The following is a 20885-nucleotide window of genomic DNA, read 5'->3' as shown; positions in this document are numbered from 1 at the left end:
TGTTATACTTTCTCGGGTTCTAGTCAGTTAAATTTTAATTTTATAAATATATGTATAGTTAGTTGGGGTGCTTAAGGGTCAAAGCCATATAACTGAGAGGAAACCTCCACATAGCCTTTAAAGGAATGCGGAGAACTGACCAGGGCTTCTGATCTAATGTCCAATCCTCACCTTCTCATGGTGCCCCTGTTAGGTATCTACCTGGATACCTGAACGAACGAGGATGGACTGGCAATTTGGAATTTAGTGAACTAAATTGTATTCTTACTGGATTAAACCAAAATACAAAATGATGGTACAACATGACAGAGTTCCATGCTGGCTGGGGTGTCACTATGTTAAACAAGGCCCCCACTGTTTTCGCCAGGGAACCAGGACAAACAATGAAAGGTCAGCTACCGGAACAAATCTGAAAACACACTCCAACTCAACATCACCAGAGTTAAAGATCGGTACTATCAACATAAGAAGCCTGAATGGCAAAGAAATGGAGCTAGCTGAGGACTTAGATAAGTACCACATCGACATAATAGGGGTGACTGAAACAAAAAAGACAAAAACCGGTGAGATCTTTCTGAATAATAAATACAAAATGTCATATTCAAGCAATGACAATCAAGGATAAAAAGGAGTAGCCATAGTATTCAACACTAAATACGAGGCTAATCTTTTTGAATGGAAAAGTGATGTGATATCAGAATGGGGAACTGGACAACAAGATTTATTTGTGCCTATGGTCCCACAGCAGGTTTTACTAAAGTAGAACTGGAGGAATTTTTTGAGGTTTTAGAGAAAGCAACTGACACAATTCAAAAGGAAAAGTTGGTCCTTGTTGGGGATCTAAATAGCAGAGTAGGAAATGATTGTCAGACATACAAAAATATTTTGGGAAAATATGGAGAAAAGAGCAAAGCTAATTAATAATGGAATACTTGTTGGATTTCTGCTCAGGACATGGACTGGTTATTACTAACACCATGTTCCAACATAAAAATGTGCACAAATTCATATGAAGAGAAGAGGCAAAGAATAAGAAAAGTCTCAATGCTATGTTATTATTGATAGTGATGTTTTCTCCCTGATGCTGGACACCAGAGTGTACAGAGGATTTGAAATTGGAAGCGATCGCTATTTGGTCTTGAGCAGGATAAAATTGAATTTCATATTGAAAAGAATAACATGTAAGAAAGTTTTAAAGCGAATCAAAGTTGAGCAGCTCTCAGATGTGAACTGTAGACTGAAATACACAAAGATTAATGAAGAAAACATGAAAGAGTTTGAGAGCAGGAACCAAACCTTGGAGATTCACTGGCAAGCCCTGAAGAAAACACTGACTGATTCAGCCAGAGAGGCATGTGATGAGGTTGTCTGCAAGGATAGAAAAATTAGAACTTCATGGTGGACACAGGAAGTTAAAGAGGCAGTGAAAGAAGAAAGCATATCAAAAGTTCCTGGCAAATAAGTCAGCTGGTGCTCTTAGAGAATACAGAGACAAATGTAAAAAAGCTAAACACTGTGTAAAACTAGCTAAACAAAAGTCATAGGAAGACTTTGGTAAGAACATAGAAAATAAATATCAAGAGATGACAAGATATTCTGGAGGTTGTTGAAGAAACTCAGAAGTGGAAGGAAAGAGTGTGTAAAAGGAATTAGAGATGATAAAGGTGACATGAAAACTGAAGAAAAATATATCCTTGAAGTATGGAGTAATTACTTTGAAAAATTGCTAAATGAAACAAGCAGTGATAGCACCGTTTTAAAAAGGCTCAACAGGTATACATTCAGGAATACATATCCATACTTGAAGTAGAAAGCCATCAAAGGCTTGAAATGCAGCAGGAACGATGAATTCCCAATGATTGGAGTAGAGCTCTCATAGTAGCCATATATAAAAAGGAAAATAAAACTGAATGTGAGAATTACAGAGGTATTTCAATAGTGAGTGTTCCTGGTAATATTTAATCAAGGATACTTGAGAAACAGTTCAGAAGAATTATGGAAGAAAAGCTTGGTGAAGAACAAGCTGGATTCAGGCCAAATAGAGGCTGTCAAGATCAGATCTTCAATTTACGACAAATAGTTGAGAAATCATGGGAATATAACAAAGATCTGTATTTAAGTTTTGAAGATTTGGAAAAGGCATATGACAAGGTGCCAAGAGAGAAGTTATTCAATATGCTACAGTTATATGGTGTCACTGGGGCATTATATCAAGCATACTTCGTCTTTATTTGAGTTGTAAGTCAGCAGTTAGAAATGAAGGAAGTACAGGAAGATGGTTTAATGTTAAATCTGGTGTGAGACAAGGATGTACATTATCCCCTCTGTTATTCATTATCTATATAGATCACATTATGAAGTAAAGTGGTATTAAACCTGATATCAAAATTGGAGATGTTAATGTCAGCTCTTTGCTTTATGCAGACAATGTTATACTTCAAAATAAATCCACTACGAGTCCGCAAGATTCCCTGACTAAATTGAATAAGTGTTTTAATAGATATGGTATGAAGGTCAGCAATAACAAGACAAAGATAATGAAAATAGGCAGAAGCATTGAAAATATCAACTGAATTGTGAATGGAGAACCTATAGAACAAGTAAAATGTTTCATCTGCTTAGGCACGATTTTTAGTGAAGATGGCAAATTAAATATGGAAATAGACAACAGAATCAACAAAGCTGGTATGGTAGGAAGTCAACTGAATAAATTTATATCAAATAAGAGAGAAATTAGTCAAAACACAAAATTAGCTGTATATAAGACAGTATTGAAATCAATTTTAACTTATGGATCTGAGAGCCGGGTTAGAAGTAAAATACTTGACCAAAGACTAGAGACTGCAGATATGAGAGTCCTGAGAAAGATTAGGGACACGAACAGATGGTATCAATGGCAATATCATATTAAAAACGAGGATGTTAAGAAAGAGCGTGACATTGTCAGCATCCAGAAATGAGTTAGCAGAGCTAATCTCAAGTGGTATGGTCACTTAAACAGAATGGACGAGGAAAGATTAGCAAAATAAGTTTTCTCTGCCAGGTTGGCAGAGAAAAAGTCCCAGAGGACAACCAAGATATAGGTGGATTGATACAGTAAAAAGTGCATTAGATGATAGAAATATAAGATCTGATAATGTTGGAGTCTTGAGAAGTAACAGACTGATTTGGAGGAAAATTTAGATAGGAAGGTAATAATGTAAATTTTTCATGTAGTACTATCATATCCTGTACACCCCCACCCCTTGAGGGTACATGGCAGGAATTTGATGATGATATAGTTAGTTTCAATATGTATCAAACCTTAAAGCAAACTAAGACTATGAGCTAGTATGTCCCTTTCCTTGAAAATAGCAATTCTGCTGATAGCAAAAGCAAATCAGATTTATTTGCTTTTTTTTTGCAAGGAAATTCACTATAGTTTGCTTTGAGATATGACATTATGAACTTAGTACATCAGGTAATTGTGTTATCCTGCAATCTGTTTCATACAAGAAAAAAAGCAGGGCTTTCCAGGAAGAAGAAATGCCATCTCTATATTAAATTAACTAATTCAATTTAGACATGATTCACACCTACATTTTTTTCAACTGAAGGACAAATGATGCATCGTTCACAAATTCACTATGAAGATTCTGTTCTGGGTGGGGTTTTATGGTAATTTGTTAGAAAACATGTTTGCTGTACTGAGAACCGATTGTTATTCATAAGACTATTAAAATTCTATCGTGCTTAGTTTATGACAGGCAATTTTCAATTGCTGGTGCAAAAACCACTACTATGTATACTGGAGGCCTAAAGCAGCTTGAAGAAGAGTATCACTGTCTCTAGAACAGAGTTTTCAGATTATCTAACCTGCAGCTAACCTACATTAGTACCATGGGTGTTGTGGTACTTTTTGTAAATCCTGCCACATAAGGCTCCTCTGTTTCACTTGCTAATATCACTTGTACTTCAGTGGAAGGGGAAGAGAAAAAAGTAAAACACGAGTGTAGGGTTCATGAGGTTCTCCTCACGAGTACACTCCATGAGAAGCTTTCCCAAAGCAGTGCTCTTAATTTAAAATAAAGTAAATAAATATTTAAACTATACATATTTGGTCATAAAATACTTAAAAAACGAGACTTTTTTGTGGTTATAAGACATATTATTTATTGGTATAATCACACCGACTAGTTTTGCTAGCAACTGTCTAGCTTTGTCAAGGCTTGAACGGCGCACACAAAAAAATATGAGAGAATACAGAAACGTTGTTAACTGTTAGGCAGTTAAGTTTGAACATATGCGTAACACTGTGTGCATGTGTTGAGAAACTTCAGTCAGTATCATGGATACATGATGTATGCACATGCGTTAGATGATTTTTCGCGTATTGTAGTTTCGTTAAACTGAGTGAGTTGATTAAGTTTTTCCGTATATCTTTCAGCATGGGACCCTGGTTTCTGTTGAGGTTGTTACCCGTTCTTAGTACCATTGCTGCTTCCTTGAAAATTCTGTAACCGTAATCATCATCTAAGTAAGGCATAGAGCTATTTTCCCAGTCTATTGCATGGTTAGAAGTTGAAAAGTGATGTGCTCAGCCTGAGGAGACTGTCCTGTTGTGATTGACATCCTCAACATGCTCCATCTGTCTGATTTCAAGGCTTCTTGAAGTTTGCCCAATATAGGAAAGACCACACGTACATGAAATTCTATAAACACCTGGAAATTTGAATAAAATGGTACACTATCTTTAGGAGATCTTAATACTTGTCTGATTGCAGTAGTTGGTTTAAATACCACTCTGATGTTGTGAGATTTTAATATTCTCGTTATTCTTGAAGAGACTGAACCTACGTAAGGGATGACTACTGTTGAAGCGTACTGGAAGACTGTTCCTTGTTGTTCGAGGTTGTCTTTATAAAGGAATTTGTTAATGATGTTTTGAGGAAAACCATTCTGTGATAGTGTTATAGCAATTTGAGAAAGTTCTGTCTGTACTTCTTTGTCTGAAATAAACTTATTTGCTCTATTATATAACATGTGAATGATGCTATGTTTTTTGTGATCTATGGTGGTTAGAAGAATAATGTAGATAACGTCCAGTGTCTGTAGGTTTTCTGTATATGGAAAGTTTAAAATTATTCTCTTGCCTTTTCACCAGTACATCTAGGAAAGGGTGTTGTCTGTTTTTTTCAACTTCTAGAGTAAATTTAATTTTGTTGTGGAGTGAGTTTATTCTCTCTAAAAACACATGTAGGTTTTCCATTCCAAATGATGAAAACATCTTCGACATATCTCCAACATATCGATGACTTTGGTGTAATTTTGGTAAAAATTTCATTTTCCAACTTTTCCATGAATAGGTCCACACAAGGTGGTGACAGTGGGCTACCCATTGCTAGGCCTTCCAATTGTTGGTAAACTGTGTTGTTTACTTTAAAGAAATTTGATTTAAGGCAGTGATTGAACAACTATGTAATGTCTTTAATGACCTCCTCAACTGGAACGTTCGTAAATAAGGATACCACATCCGGGCTGGCCATTATGTCCATTTGTGATATCTTAATGTACTACAGTTTCTCTACAAATTGTTGAGAGTTCTTAATATAGGAGTCTGTCTTATTTTTCCTTTTAGTAAGTTGGCAAGATGTTTAGCCAATAGGTATGTAGGGGAGGATCTGCCATCCACAATCGGACGTAGTGGAACATTTTCTTTATGCACTTTGGGTGCACCATAAAGGGGAGGAGTTATGGGATGTGAGGATTTAAGTTTTCTTTTTAATTCTTCAGGCCAACCAGTTATATTTCAGCTCAACAGGTTCGTTTTGCGGTGGCTTGTCATGATTGGATTTTTCTTTAGTGTTTTATACTAATAAAAGATAATCATTACTAAAGTTGACAAGGCGAACTCCACAGTCATTCTTAACTCAAAAGACTATTTCACTAAGATCTCCTGCCAGACAGTTCCACGTATAAAACATTAAAGAAATGTAGCCCACAATATGATTTTATCCAGCCTGCCAACTGGACTAATTTTTCAATAAGAATCCGCACAAAATAAGAACACTTAAAAAAGTCAGTAAAAACACAGTTTAAGATGAACTACCGAGCAAAAAACAAAATAAAAACAAAATTTCCCAATCTGTATTCATTAACAAAAAACTCAAAGTTATACGAAATTAAAAAAAAGTTACATGTAAATTGTCGGTGTATATTCGGTTGAAAAACTAACGACTAGCAAAAATTTAAACAACTTGTTTCCCGAACGAAAAAAATGAATTCAGCTATTTCAAATAAAAAAGTATCAGTTCATGCGTAGAAATTGTCGTGATAAGATTTTTTTGGTAATTTTTACAAAATTTTTTTAAATGAATAAAAATAAATAAAATTTTTAAATAAAAAAAAATTTTTTTTTCCCCCTTTTTTGGATATTTTTGGTAAGTTATTAACCGAAATATCCAAATTATACATTGCACCACTTGCAGTGGTGCAATGTAATATTCAATTTGTAATTACATAAATGTATATTTAAAGGTGCATATTCACTTATTCACATATTTGCTATACGGAGTTCTTGTGATTTTAAAAATTTTATAATTATTTATAAATTTATTCTCTTTTATAGGGTTAACATGGATGGGAAAAAGAAAAGAAAAGTTGATCATGAATGTTGTGTGTTTAATGAAGAATGGGCATAAAATACTTCATACAATCGAACTCAAAGGATAAAGCTGTAAGTCTCATTTGTAAAGACACTGTTGCTGTGTTGAAAGAATACAATATACGCCGCCACTATGAAACAAAACACGCTTCAACGTTTTCGTGATTTAGAGAAAAGGAGCATTCAGATAAATTTGAATCATTATGTCGTTGTTTGCGTTCCAGCAATGCTTATTTACAAAAGCAAACTCAGAAAATGAAGCCTTAGCCTTGGTAAGCTACAAGGTTGCTTATGTGTTGGCTAAAAAAAGGAAAAACCATTCATCGATGGCAATATCATCAAAGAATGTATGATGGAAGCAGTGGCAGAGTTATGCCCAGAAAAACTTAATATTTTTAAAATAACAAGTCTTTTGCCAAATAATATTGCTCGTCGGGTAGAAAATATGGGAAATAACATTATCCAGCAAGTTGTAGGCAAAGCACAATATTTTAGTCAGTATTCTCTCGCACTGGATGAATCAACTGATGTTTGTAATATCTCGCAACTCGTAGTATTTTTAAGTGCCATTGACGATGAACTTGATGTCATACAGGAATTAGCGTCACTTTGCAGCATGCATGGTACCACAACAAGAGAAGATATCTTCAAAGAAATTCAAAAAACACTAACAGAATATAATTTGGACTGGAATCGTCTGCAGTGCATGACAGTTGATGGAGGAAAAAAACATGTCTGTATAAAAATGGGGTTGGTTAAGCAAATAACAAAAGCTTGTGAGGATGCAGAAATATCAAAACCAATGTTTCTTCATTGTGTTATCCACCAACAATCACTTTGTGGAAAATACATTGATATGAGCTGTGTCTTGAAACCTATTTCTATGGTAAATTTCATTCGCTCTCATGCACTTAATCATCGCCAGTTTAGGTCTTTTCTTGAGGAATGCGATTCTGAGTATGTTGACTTGACATATTATACTGCAGTTCGCTGGCTTAGCTGTGGAAAGGTTCTTTCACGCTTCTTTCATCTCAGGAATGAAATTGATATATTTCTTACCGAGAAAAACCGTTACGAACTACTTTTATCAGATACCGAGTGGGTTTGGAAATTGGCATTTTTTGCAGATCTGGTGAACCACATGAACAATTTGAATTTAAAGTTGCAGGGTGAAAATAATATAGTTTGTGATTTATTATCTCATATCAAGGCATTCAGGGCAAAGTTGATAATTCTGGAAGGTCAGGTGAAAAACTGTAGCTTTGCTTATATGCCACACTGTGCAGAATAGCATAAAAAGGATGAAGCAGAATTTCCTTTCTCGTTCGCAAATTTAGTTATTTCAGATCTTAAACAACAATTTCAGAAGCAATTTGCTGATTTGGTTGCCAATGCTAGGGAAATAAGATTGTTTCAAAATCCATTTGACTGTGTTGTTACTGATGTCCCAAGTCAACTTCAAATGGAAATTATTGAACTTCAGGCAAATGAACATATTAAAGATAAATACAAGGAATGAAATTTCATAGATTTTTATAAATTTTTGAACTCTGAACATTTCCCAAATTTGAAGAAATTTGCTTGTAAATTTATCTCTATTTTTGGGACAACGTATCTTTGCGAACAAACTTTTTCCCGAATGAAATATATCAAGTCTAAATACAGGAAAAATTTATCTGATTCACATTTGAAATCGGTACTTGTAATTAGTACTTCAAAATTTGAACCTGAGTTTAATAAGATTTCAAAAACATAAACAGTTACATCATTCATATTAATGGTTTAATTATAATTTGTGATAAAAATATGAGAATTTGCTGATAGTGTTCGTTGTCATTAATATATGATAATTTAATCTTATATACGGTGTAATCAGTTTTTATCTGCTCTCAATAAAACTCATATATAGTTCTAGAGTATTTTTTTTTACTACAGCCTCCTGAACAGTGCTGAATTACCCAATGTGGCCCTCACGGTGAAAAGTTTGGAGATCACTCCTCTAGAGAAAGCTACTGACACAATGAAAAAGGAAAAGTTGGTCCTTGTTGGGGATCTAAATAGCAGAGTAGGAAATGATTGTCAGACATACAAAAATATTTTGGGAAAAAACTTTGAGAAAAAGCGAAGCTAATAATAATGGCAAATATCTGTTGGATTTCTGCTCAGGACATGGACTAGTTATTACTGACACCATGTTCCAACATAAAAATGTGCACAAATTCACATGGAGAGAAGAGGTAAGGAATAAGAAAAGTCTCACTGACTATGTTATTCTTGATAGTGATGTTTTCTCCCTGGTGCAGAACACCAGAGTGTACAGAGGATTTGAAATTGGAAGCAATCACTATTTAGTCTTGAGCAGGATAAAATTGAATTTCATATTGAAAAGAAGAACAGCTAAGAAAGTTTTAAAGTGAATCAAAGTTGAGCAGCTCTCAGATGTGAACTGTAGACCAAAATGCACAAAGATTATTGAAGAAAAAATGAAAGAATTTCAGAACAGGAACCAAACCTTGGAGATTCAGTGGCAAGCCTTGAAGAAAAACCGTGATTGATTCAGCCAGAGAGGCATGTGGTGAGGTTGTCTGCAAGGATAGAAAAATAAGAACTCCATGGTGGACACAGGAAGTTAAAGAGGCAGTGAAGGAAAAGAAGAAAGCATATCAAAAATTCCTGGCAAATAAGTCAGCTTGTGCTCTTAGAGAATACAGAGACATATGTAAGAAAGCTAGACACTGTAAAACTAGCTAAACAAAGTCATGGGAGGACTTTGGCAAGAACATAGAAAATAAATATTAAGAAGGTGACAAAATATTCTGGAATTGTTGAGGAAGCTTAGAAATGGAGGAAAGAGTGATGTAAAGGAATTAGAGATGATAAAGGTGACATGAAAACAGGAGAAAAAGATATGCTTGAAGTATGGAGTAATTACTTCGAAAAATTGCTAAATGAAACAAGCAGTGATAGCACAGTGGTAAAAAACATTCAACAGGCATACAGTCAGGAATACATATCCATACTTGTTGAAGTAGAAAAAGCCATCAAAGGCTTGAAATGTGGAAAGGCAGCAGGAGTAGATGATATTCGACCAGAAATGCTGAAGTATGGTGGCATAAAATTCTTACAGTGGCTGCACTGCATAGTTCATAAAGCCTGTACAGAGGGACGAATTCCCGATGATTGGAATAGAGCTCTCATAGTACCATATATAAAAAGGGAAATAAAACTGAATGTGAGAATTACAGAGGTATTTCCCTACTGAGTGTTCCTGGCAAGATCTATGCAAGTATACTTGAGAAACAGTTGAGAAGAATTGTGGAAGAAAAGCTTGGTGAAGAACAAGCTGGATTCAGGCCAAATAGAGGCTGTCAAGATCAGATCTTCACTTTACAACAAATAGTTGAGAAAGCATGGGAATATAACAAAGATCTGTATTTAAGTTCTGCCGATCTGGAAAAGGCATATGACAAGGTGCCAAGAGAGAAGCTATTGAATATGCTACAGTTATATGGTGTCAATGGGGCATTATATCAAGCAATACTTAGTCTTTATTTGAGTTGTAAATCAGCAGTTAGGAGTGAAGGAAGTACAGGAAGATGGTTTAATGTTAAATCTGGTTTGAGACAAGGATGTACATTATCCCCACTGTTATTCTTATCTGTATGGAATCATATTATGAAGGAAAGTGGTTTTAAACCTGATATCAATATTGGAGATGTTAACGTCAGTTCTTTGCTTTATGCAGACGATGTTATACAGTCATACCCCGACTTATGCGAAACCTGGAGTTTCGCGGTTTCTCGTATGTACGTATTCCTGTCACGCTTCATACCTCACCACTAGTCGTATCTTTCAGGCGCCAGCCGCATTCGCCAGTGTCGCACATACTGTGAATAAGCACTGACATGTTTCGCGTGGTCTCCATTCATACACAATTTTTATAGTCTACAAACCTTGGGATTGTTTAATGTTATGTTCTTGATAAAAATTTTATCACATAAATAATAATAAAATCATCCAAAAGAAGAAAGTCCGATTCTTCTACTGCTAGCAAGAAAAGAAAAACATTGACTTTGGAAACAAAACTCAACATTATTAAGGATTTTTAAGGCGGAATGAAAATTTGCAGCTAGCAAAGAAGTTCAATCTACAGGAATCCAAAGTAAGAACAATCATAAAAGAAAGGTTTACAGATTTTGGAGAACATAGATTATAACAAGGAACGAATTGTAGCCACAAGGCAAGGATTAAAAAAATCATTAACTTGCGATGAAGAAATTTTGCGTGACAAGAAAAAGACATTATGCCGTCAGATGAATCTATTAGATTTTATAAAACCATCGACATAGAAATAACTTTCTTTTTTTTTTATGTACGAAAAACTACAATTATGATTATATTTCTTAAAAAATATAGGTGTTTTTGTAAACCTCTGGTCACGATTGCACGTTTGTATATATATATAAATTACATGCAAAATTATACCCCGAGTTATGCGAATTCGACTTATGTGCTTTTTGTTCGTCCCACCTACCATGTAACTTTGGGATTTTACTGTACTTATAAATCCACTACAAGTCTGCAAGATTCCCTGACTAAATTGAATGGTATGAAGGTCAGCAATAAAAGACAAAGACAATGAAAATAGGCAGAATCGTCGAAAATGTCAACTGCATTGTGAACGGAGAACCTGTGGAACAAGTGAAACATTTCAGCTACTTAGGCACGATTTTTGGTGAAGATGGTAAATTAAATATGGAAATAGAATCAACAAAGTTGGTATGGTAGGAGGTCAATTGAATAAATTCATATGGAATAAGAGAGAAATTAGTCAGAACACTAAATTAGCTGTATACAGGACAGTATTCAAACCAGTTTTAACTTATGGATCTGGGAGCTGGGTCAGAAGTAAAGCACTTGTTAAATTCTGAATAAAGAGAATTGTGATATAATAGTATTCCATTCAGGATTTAAGATGATCTGCCATTCCCTTAGCCAAATTTGCTCAAGAGATAAATATCAAATTATTACTTACTGTTGTATATTCCATAATTATAAAATAATTATATATTCTAATAGTTGTTAGTTATTTATCCTGTACTAATTCTTTGTAGAGTGTATATATCCTATGTAAACTGTGCACGGAAACTCCGAACTTAATCCTTTTGTGTAAACCATTGCCAAGAACTTAGTAAAACAGAAACTAAGTGCTGTGAGAAATTACGAAGTTATCTAACAGTGCACATTTTGGCGTTAGTTACTATGCTGTGTTGACGGAGAAACCACGAGGCAGATTTTGGCATGCAAATGGGAGAGAAGAGACATGCGCTGTTGATATAGAAGGGAGAATCTAAGCGGGAACTGGTGAAACTTAACGAAGAGACAAAGGAGCTCTTTGTTGTTTGACTTACCTTTTCTCGTGCTCTTGTTCGTATCCGGAATTCTATTTCCTTGTCCAGTAATAGTGAAGGACAAGAGGCATGACAAAAATTGCCAAGGAAACCTGAAGGATAGTCAGTTAAGAGCAAGGAGGCATGCATTCGGGAGCCAACCAAACCGCTACTAAAAACCAAGGTTGTTTCGTACTAATGTCAGCTGAGAGAGAAAGCTATTAAGAAGCAAAGAAGTGTTTTCGAGAACCAGTGATAATAAACAAAGTATACCAATTGTTCCTGTAAGAAAATCCTTTTTATATTTTTGTGAATATACTAAAAGAGAAGCGTATTGCCATATTAACAGTTCAATTCTGAATGTAAGATTTTGTGAAGCTTGTTCCAAGAGAACGTGATATAAGTTAGTGACTGATTTACTAAGAATTACAATAATAGAATGATAGGACTTTAGAAATTCCTTGATGTGTATATTTACTTAAGTGTTCTTTATATATCCTCAACAGCTAAACAGAGTCAACATTTGAAACACATTGAATAGTTAGCCTTGTCTAAAAAAAGGTATTTGAGCTTAGAATCTTTTAACAATAAGAAAGGTAGAGATCTATATGTTAAAAATTTAATCATGCTCAGCAAACCATACAGTGAAATTATTATTGTCTCAATAAGAACTTTTTTCTTTCATGATCATATTATTTATGTTTAGAACTTCTTGGATTAATGTAATTTCATGTGTTAATGTATTAAATGTTTCCATTTGTTTTGAATCTTGTGCTTGCCTGATTTCATTTTTACTGCACCGCTCATTTAATAGTTTTCGAAAACAATCATGAATCTAAGGGTTGTTTTCGCCAGAGAACCAGGGAGAACATCGAAAAGTCAGCTACTGGAACAAATCTGAAAGCACATCCCAACTCAACATCACCAGAGTTAAAGTTCGGTACTATCAACATAAGAAGCCTGAATGGCAAAGAAATGGAGCTAGCAAGAATTAGATAAGTACTAGATCGACATAATAGGGGTGACTGAAACAAAAAAGACAAAAACTGGTGAGATCTTTCTGAGCAATAAATACAAAATGTTATATTCAGGCAATGACAATCAAGGAAAAGGAGTAGCCATAGTATTCAACACAAAATACGAGGCTAATCTTCTTGAATGGCAGTCAGTCTAAAGTAGAGTAATGTGGGCAAACATGAGAATGGGGAAACTGGACAATGAGACTTATTTGTGCCTATGGTCCCAACTAAGGTAGAAGTGGAGGAATTTTTTGAGGCTTTAGACAAAGCAACTGACACAATTAAAAAGGAAAAGTTGGTTCTTGTTGGGGATCTAAATAGCAGAGTAGGAAATGATTGCGAGACATACAAAAATATTTTGGGAAAATTTGGAGAAAAGAGCAAAGCTAATAATAATGGCAAATATCTGTTGGATTTCTGCTCATGACATGGACTGGTTACTACTAACACCATGTTCCAACATAAAAATGTGCACAAATTCACATGGAAAGAAGAGGCAGGGAATAAGAAAAGTCTCATTGACTATGTTATTGTTGATAGTGATGTTTTCTCCCTGGTGCAGGACACCAGAGTGTACAGAGGATTTGAAATTGGAAGCAATCACTATTTAGTCTTGAGCAGGATAAAATTGAATTTCATATTGAAAAGAAGAACATCTAAGAAAGTTTTAAAACGAATAAAAGTTGAGCAGCTCTCAGATGGGAACTGTAGACTAAAATACACAAAGATTATAGAAGAAAAAATGAAAGAGTTTGAGAACAGGAACCAGACTGTGGAGATTCAGTGGCAAACCTTGAAGACAACCCTGATTGATTCAGCCAGAGAGGCATGTGGTGAGGTTGTCTGCAAGGATAGAAAAATCAGCACTCCATGGTGGACACAGGAAGTTAAAGAGGCAGTGAAGGAAAAGAAGAAAGCATATCAAAAGTTCCTGGTGTTAAATTGTGAAATGAAACTACGTTGTGTAATTTATTTTTTCTCATTCACATTTAACATTGTTTATCATGTATTAATCATGATTTGTATAAAAATTATTTATTATTCCTTAATTTAGGATTACTATTTAAATATTTATTCTAAACTTAACCTACTATTAATTTATTAAGCAATAATATGTGCAGAATTTATGATAACTAAAATATATATGATGTAGCGAAAAGTAATATTATAATTAATTCTATACGTAATGAAAAAGCTGATTAAGTAGCTCAAATATTCTGTTTATTCTTTTTTGTGAAAATTTAACATTATGTAATCACTCATGTAGTAGTAGAGTATCGTATTACATTAGCGAAATGTTTGCGTTCATTTGTTGTCATGGAGACGCATGAAATAAACAAGCACGAGTCGAAGAGAGCGTGACCTTGGGACTGAAAGGAGAAGAAAAATAATAGAAGATTTTTAATTAGAGAGAAGAGAGGAAGTTTTTGCGGAGCGGAAAGGAAGGTAGGATACAAGCAAAGGAAGTGGAAGAAAATTATAAGTTCTCTAGGGCAGAAATTCATGAGAATAGTGTTTAGAAGTGAGCCAGAACATAGTGAATCATATACTTAGCTGCAAGTGAAGTCAGCTGTGTTGTAAAGGAAAATTAATGCCGTAACCGGATAAATAAAGAACTGGACATTCAATGGAAAATTCTGATTAGTTCCAGTTAGTCTAGGATTACGTCTTAATTCTATGTTGCCCCGAGAAGAATTATATTGAAATTAACTAGTAAACAAGGAGAAAAGTAAACAAGGAGAATTATCAGTGCCTTATTGATGTGTTTTTTTTGAGTAGTGAAGCGCGATTAACAGTAGTTCAGTTAAATCGTTGGAGAATCTTTATGAATGTGTTCCGCTAACGTAAATAAGTTAATTCATAAGTGTGCTCACAATTAATTGATGTATTGAAGATTGTATCTGGTAAGAGTAGTCATACTTGTTTGTTTATTCTAACATTAACATATCTTCGAAGTTTAAAGTCCGAAATAAGATTGCTTGGAATATTGTCTACCTTGGAATATTAGTGCTTCCTGTGAATTTTAAACATTAAATACAGCTGATAGATATTTGGAGACTGTTTAAATAAGAAGTTTCGTTTTACTAACTTGAGTTAAGAAAGCTTGTGATTTTGAAACTGTGAATTGTATGTGAAAGTTTAGAACATTGAATTGGCATGAGTGACTTAGCAAGATGTATTAAGTTGATTGTATTGTTTCATTTTAAAGCAGAATTCTTGTATTTGTTATATATATCATATATTAAATGTTTTATTTTGTTAATCTAAATATTGTGTTTGCCTGAATTCCTTTTTATTGCACCGTTCATAAATATTCGAATCTTGCAGGAACCCCAAGTGGAATAGTAAATAATTCGGCCTAAATAAATGAGGAGACTGCTAACTTAATTGAAAATTGATCCTACTATTTTATATAGACTAATCTAAAAATAGGGTGGCGCAGTATAATTATAAATTTCCCTACTTTTGGATCGGTGATCAATTTGCAATTAGTTGTTATATTGATAAAAGTGACTTGAACCAAGATGGCGGATTTAGAACATAACATGAAAATAGAACGTCACGACACTGGCAAATAAGTCAGCTTGTGCTCTTAGAGAATACAGAGACAAATGTAAGAAAGCTAAACAAAAGTCATGGGAGGACTTTGGCAAGAACATAGAAAATAAATATCAAGAAGGTGGTAAGATATTCTGGAGGTTGTTGAAGAAGCTTAGAAATGTAGGAAAGAGTGCTGTAAAAGGAGTTAGAGATGATAAAGGTGACATGAAAACAGGAGAAAAAGATATCCTTGAAGTATGGAGTAATTACTTCGAAAAATTGCTAAACAAAATAAGCAGTGATAGCACAGTGGTAAAAAACACTCAACAGGCATACAGTCAGGAATACATAGTCAGGAATACATATCCATACTTGAAGTAGAAAAAGCCATCAAAGGCTGAAATGTGGAAAGGCAGCAGGAGTAGATGATATTTGACCAGAAATGCTGAAATATGGTGGTATAAAAAGTCTTCCAGTGGCTGCACTGCATAGTTCAAAAAGTCTGGACAGAAGGACGAATTCCCGATGATTGGAGTAGAGCTCTAATACTACCCATATATAAAAAGGGAAATAAAACTAAATGTGAGAATTACAGAGGTATTTCCCTACTGAGTGTTCCTGGCAAGATCTATGCAAGCATACTTGAGAAATGGTTGAGAAGAATTGTGGAAGAAAAGCTTGGTGAAGAACAAGCTGGATTCAGGCCAAATAGTTTGTCAGGATCAGATCTTCACTTTACGACAAACAGTTGAGAAAGCATGGGAATATAATAAAGATCTGCATTTAAGTTTTGTCGATCTGGAAAAGGCATATGACAAGGTGCCAAGAGAGAAGCTATTCAATATACTACAATTATATGGTGTCAATGGAGCATTGTATCAAGCAATATTTAGTCTTTATTTGAGAAGTCAGCTAATCAGCTAACGCCTATTTGTTCCCAGATAGGGAGTAGGCAGGGCCGTTTACCTATCTAACGTTTGGAGACTGAGTGGGCAGTTCAATCTTCACTGGTAGCCAATCAGAGAGATAGCTGGCCCAAGGCTATCACTGATTCATTGGTACGCAGTGAAGAAGGCGGCAAGCTAGTGCCGCCATCTGGTGGTCCCTAACCATAAGACAATATTTTTAATGTCTGAAAATAGTGTGAGTTCGATGCAGTTAGAATTGAAAGAAGTACAGGAAGATGGTTTAATGTTAAATCTGGAGTGAGACAAGGATGTACATTATTCCCTCCGTTATTCATTATCTATATGGAACACATTATGAAGGAAAGTGGTATTAAACATGATATCAGAATTGGAGATGTTAATGTCAGCTCTTCTAAATAAATCACCTACATGTTTACAAGATTCCCTGACTAAATTGAATAACTGTTGTAATAGATATGGTATGAAGGTCACCATTAAAAAGACAAAGACAATGAAAATAGGTAGAATTGTTAAAAATGTCAACTGTGTTGTGAATGAGGAACCTGTGGAACAAGTAAAACATTTCAGCTACTTAGGCACGATTTTTACTGAAGATGGTAAATTAAATATGGAAATAGACAACAGAATCAACAAAGCTAGTATGGTAGGCAGTCGATTGAATGGAATAAGAGAGAAATTAGTCAGAACACTAAATAACCTGTATACAAGACGGTGTTCAAACCAGTTTTAACTTATGGATCTGAGAGTTAGGTCAGAAGTAAAACACTTGACCAAAGACTAGAAACCGCAGATATGAGTCCTGAGAAAGATTAGAGGCGTGAACAGATGGCATCAATGGCAATATCATATTAAAAATGAGGATATTAGGAAAGAACTTGACATTGTCAGCATCCAGGAATGTGTTAGCAGAGCTAATCTCAGGTGGTATGGTCACTTAAACAGAATGGACGAAGAAAGATTAGCAAAATAAGTGTTCTCTGTCAGGTTGGCAGGAAAACGACCCAGAGGAAGACCAAGATATAGGTGGATTGATACGGTACAAAGTGCCTTAGACGATAGAAATATAAGCTCTGATAATGTTGGAGTCTTGACAAGTAACAGACTGATTTGGAGGAAAATCATAGCTAGGAAGTTAGTAATGATGTAAATTTTTCATGTTATCCTGTACATCCCTTGAGGGTACATGTCAGGAATTTGGTGATGACTGAGTGGGAACCCTATTTAATGAGAAAGTAATATAAGACTAGAGAACCATGACTGCTACATTATTTAAGGATAAATGTCTAAAGAGAGTTTTGATCTGAATTAGATTATATAACATTGTGCTTGCTGATGACTGATTCCACAGTATTATTCATACAAATGTGAACGCAGAGTGACGCAGTTAAGAAATAACTTTTCTTTGTGTTCAAAAGTTTAGTCGGTCAACAGCCAGAACACACAACGGAGAAGAAAGACGTCACAACACACTTAACCAAAGACTAGAGACTGCAGATATGAGAGTCCTGAGAAAGATTAGAGGCATGAACAGATGGCATCAATTGCAATATCACATTAAAAACGAGGATATTAGGAAAGAACATGACATTGTCAGCATCGAGGAATGCGTTAGCAGAGCTAATCTCAGGTGGTATGGTCACTTAAACAGAATGGGCGAGGAAAACGACCCAGAGGAAGGCCAAGATATAGATGGATTGATACGGTACAAAGTGCCTTAGATGATACAAATATAAGATCTGAAAATGTTGGAGTCTTGATAAGTAACAGACTGATTTGGAGGCAAATTGTAGATAGGAAGTTAGTAATGATGTAAATTTTTCATGTAGTACTATGATATCCTGTACACCTTTTGAGGGTACATGGCAGGAATTTGATGATGTATTCTTCAGGATTCATAAAAGGAAAAATTTTTCCCCAGACACCATATCACTGATTCAACAAATGGATAAGTATGCTGCCGGTAAAATTTAAGTGCCATAAGCTCAAATTTCAAACAATGATTTGTGGTGATCAATGGAGAAATCAAACCAAAATTAACAGAATTATAATAAGTTTAATTTAATCCTTTATCCAAGTGTGAGCAAACAAAGTTTGCACCTGAAAGTATCTTCAGGACTGAGGTAAGGAAGTACAACACCGGGCAACTCGTTGCAAAGGTGAAGAAAGCTCTCATCACTGCTATCTCAGTATCTCCCATAATGCAAAGCACATCTCCTTGCGGATATGTGTAATGCTATGCATTAAGGCAAGGGCCACTACCCATACCGGTTTCGACCTTTATTAAGGTCTCGTCAGTGGGAGCCAGGCCCAGTAGTGGAGACACAAGGAGATGTGCTTTGCATTATGGGAAATACCGAGATAGGAGTGATGAGAGCTTTCTCCACCTTTGAAACGAGGTGTTCGGTGTTGTACTTCCTTACCCCAGTCCTGAAGATACTTTCAGGCACAAACTTTGTTTGCTCACACTTGGATAAAGGATTAAACTAAACTTATTATAGTCTAACCAAGTGAAAAATAAACACTCAAAAATTAACAGAATTCTGGAAAAGTTATAACAACAGAGATTAGATAACACTGGTAAAGGATGAAAGAATATGAACCAGAAATCTTTGTCAGCAACATGGAAAAATGAAGCACCAAATTTTGCCCAATTTTGAAGGTTTGGGACCATTAAAAAACAAGTGGCAAAGCTTAAAGCAAATCTTAGCCTTAAGATGGCAGCAGAGCAGAAGATGGAAAGGAGCTTGTCCAATTTCATTCATGAAGAAACTTTGTCTTTAAACCTATACATAGTGGATTCAGTTAATTGGGCCACATCAGGAATACCATAATTTGGCTCAATTAAGCAGCTGCCCCAATTAAGTGAAGTTGGATGTCAAGAGTTTAAAAGGTGTATTTTTCTCATTTATTGCATAGCAAAATTACTGGCTTATAAACTTAAATAACTAGCTTTAATTAAAGTAAAATATTTGTCAGCATTAAACACACATGCAGATGCAGTTAATGATGTTGCAAGAATTGATCAAGCATAGCTTGTCAGGTTTTTTTTTTTTTTTTATCGACTGCAATGAAAAAAAATCAGATCAGCATAGGCATTTAGTGCAGATATAACATCGTCTTCCTGCATGAAATAGTCATAATCCATTAATTTTCTGGCATCCTAGGTAGTCTCTTGTTCAAGCTCTTCGGAGTGTCATCTCATTTTTTTTTTATTTCATCCTCTTTCATTTTCTCTTATGTCCTCTGATACCGTGCTTCAATGCCATCATAAAAATCTTCCTTTTCATCATAGTATTGAAGATGACCATCAACGAATGCAAACACTTCATTGTTTCTGATGAGGTTTGCAGCTAATGGAACATGATTTTCACTACTGGTCATATCGGGCATATCATGACAATGCTTAAAACCAGAGTGGGCAAAACAATTTTGAAAGGCTTTGTTACTTACTCCTGACCAACTGTCAGCCATAAATTGTATTGCTTGTAAAAGATTAACTTTTGCATTCACTTTCTTAGTAATTGTCAAGAACCAGTACATCTTTTCTTGATTTACATTGTAATTCCTGTCCCAACTCAGAAGCCAATTCTTAAAAAATTCAGATGTAATCCATGTATTTTAGTTTGCATGGTAATGAACTGATAAACTCTCCATTCTAATCTCTTTAAAGCATTGAGGCCTGGTGCTTTTTCCAATAACTAACAGCTTTTGGAATATTTGAACATAACATTGTTATATGATCTACTGCTTTCAAATTTCAAACAATACTGCAGGTATCATCACCACTCAAGTTTTGATTAACGACTACATACTTTTTCTAACACTCCATGTGATAAAGGTTACTGGCTAGCCCCCAAATAAATGAAACAAATTCTTGTTATATTATCATTTTGGTTTTGTTCTTGTAGATTTGTCCCAATACAACGGCTGCCTCAATTAGCCAGTGGACTAATTAACTGGGATCTACTATATATAAAAACCAATGAATTCACAAAGCAAAATTTGAAGGAAATTGATGAAGCACACAAACTGAAGTCATTGTTTTCATATCATCCTGACTATGACAGAATATTCAACGATTGTATAAATAGGTATCGATACTGATACTGAGTCATACATTTATCCTAAATGGATGAAACTAAAATAGGAGAAAACTGATTCTTTCTTTAAGAACAATAATTCCCTGCTTCTCACCTTCAGAAGAACATCAAAAATCTGACCCCCTCCACATCAGTAATCCAAAAATGTTTGTACTGTTTGCAGCCTAATAACAACAACAGTAGAGTGGGAATGTTCCCTGGCTTTCTGCTTCCAAAATTAAGTGGAATGACCCTCAAGCAACTACAAAAAACTGAAGGACTTC

General features: G+C 34.9%; 1 protein-coding gene across 1 annotated transcript in view; it reads right to left on the bottom strand.

Moving 5' to 3' along the window:
• The window catches only part of LOC150093613 (adenomatous polyposis coli protein-like), a 372524-nt gene that overhangs the window by 245455 nt on the left and 106184 nt on the right, over positions 1-20885 (bottom strand). The gene's annotated exons all lie outside the window — the stretch shown is intronic.

The sequence above is a fragment of the Typopeltis vanoorti genome, chromosome 23 (genome assembly GCF_054136105.1).
Source record: "Typopeltis vanoorti isolate ZY-2024b chromosome 23, IOZ_Tvanoo_1.0, whole genome shotgun sequence".
Lineage (NCBI taxonomy): Eukaryota > Metazoa > Arthropoda > Arachnida > Uropygi > Thelyphonidae > Typopeltis > Typopeltis vanoorti.
Note: the sequence above shows the minus strand (reverse complement) of the source record. Positions and strands in the feature narration are given on the sequence as shown.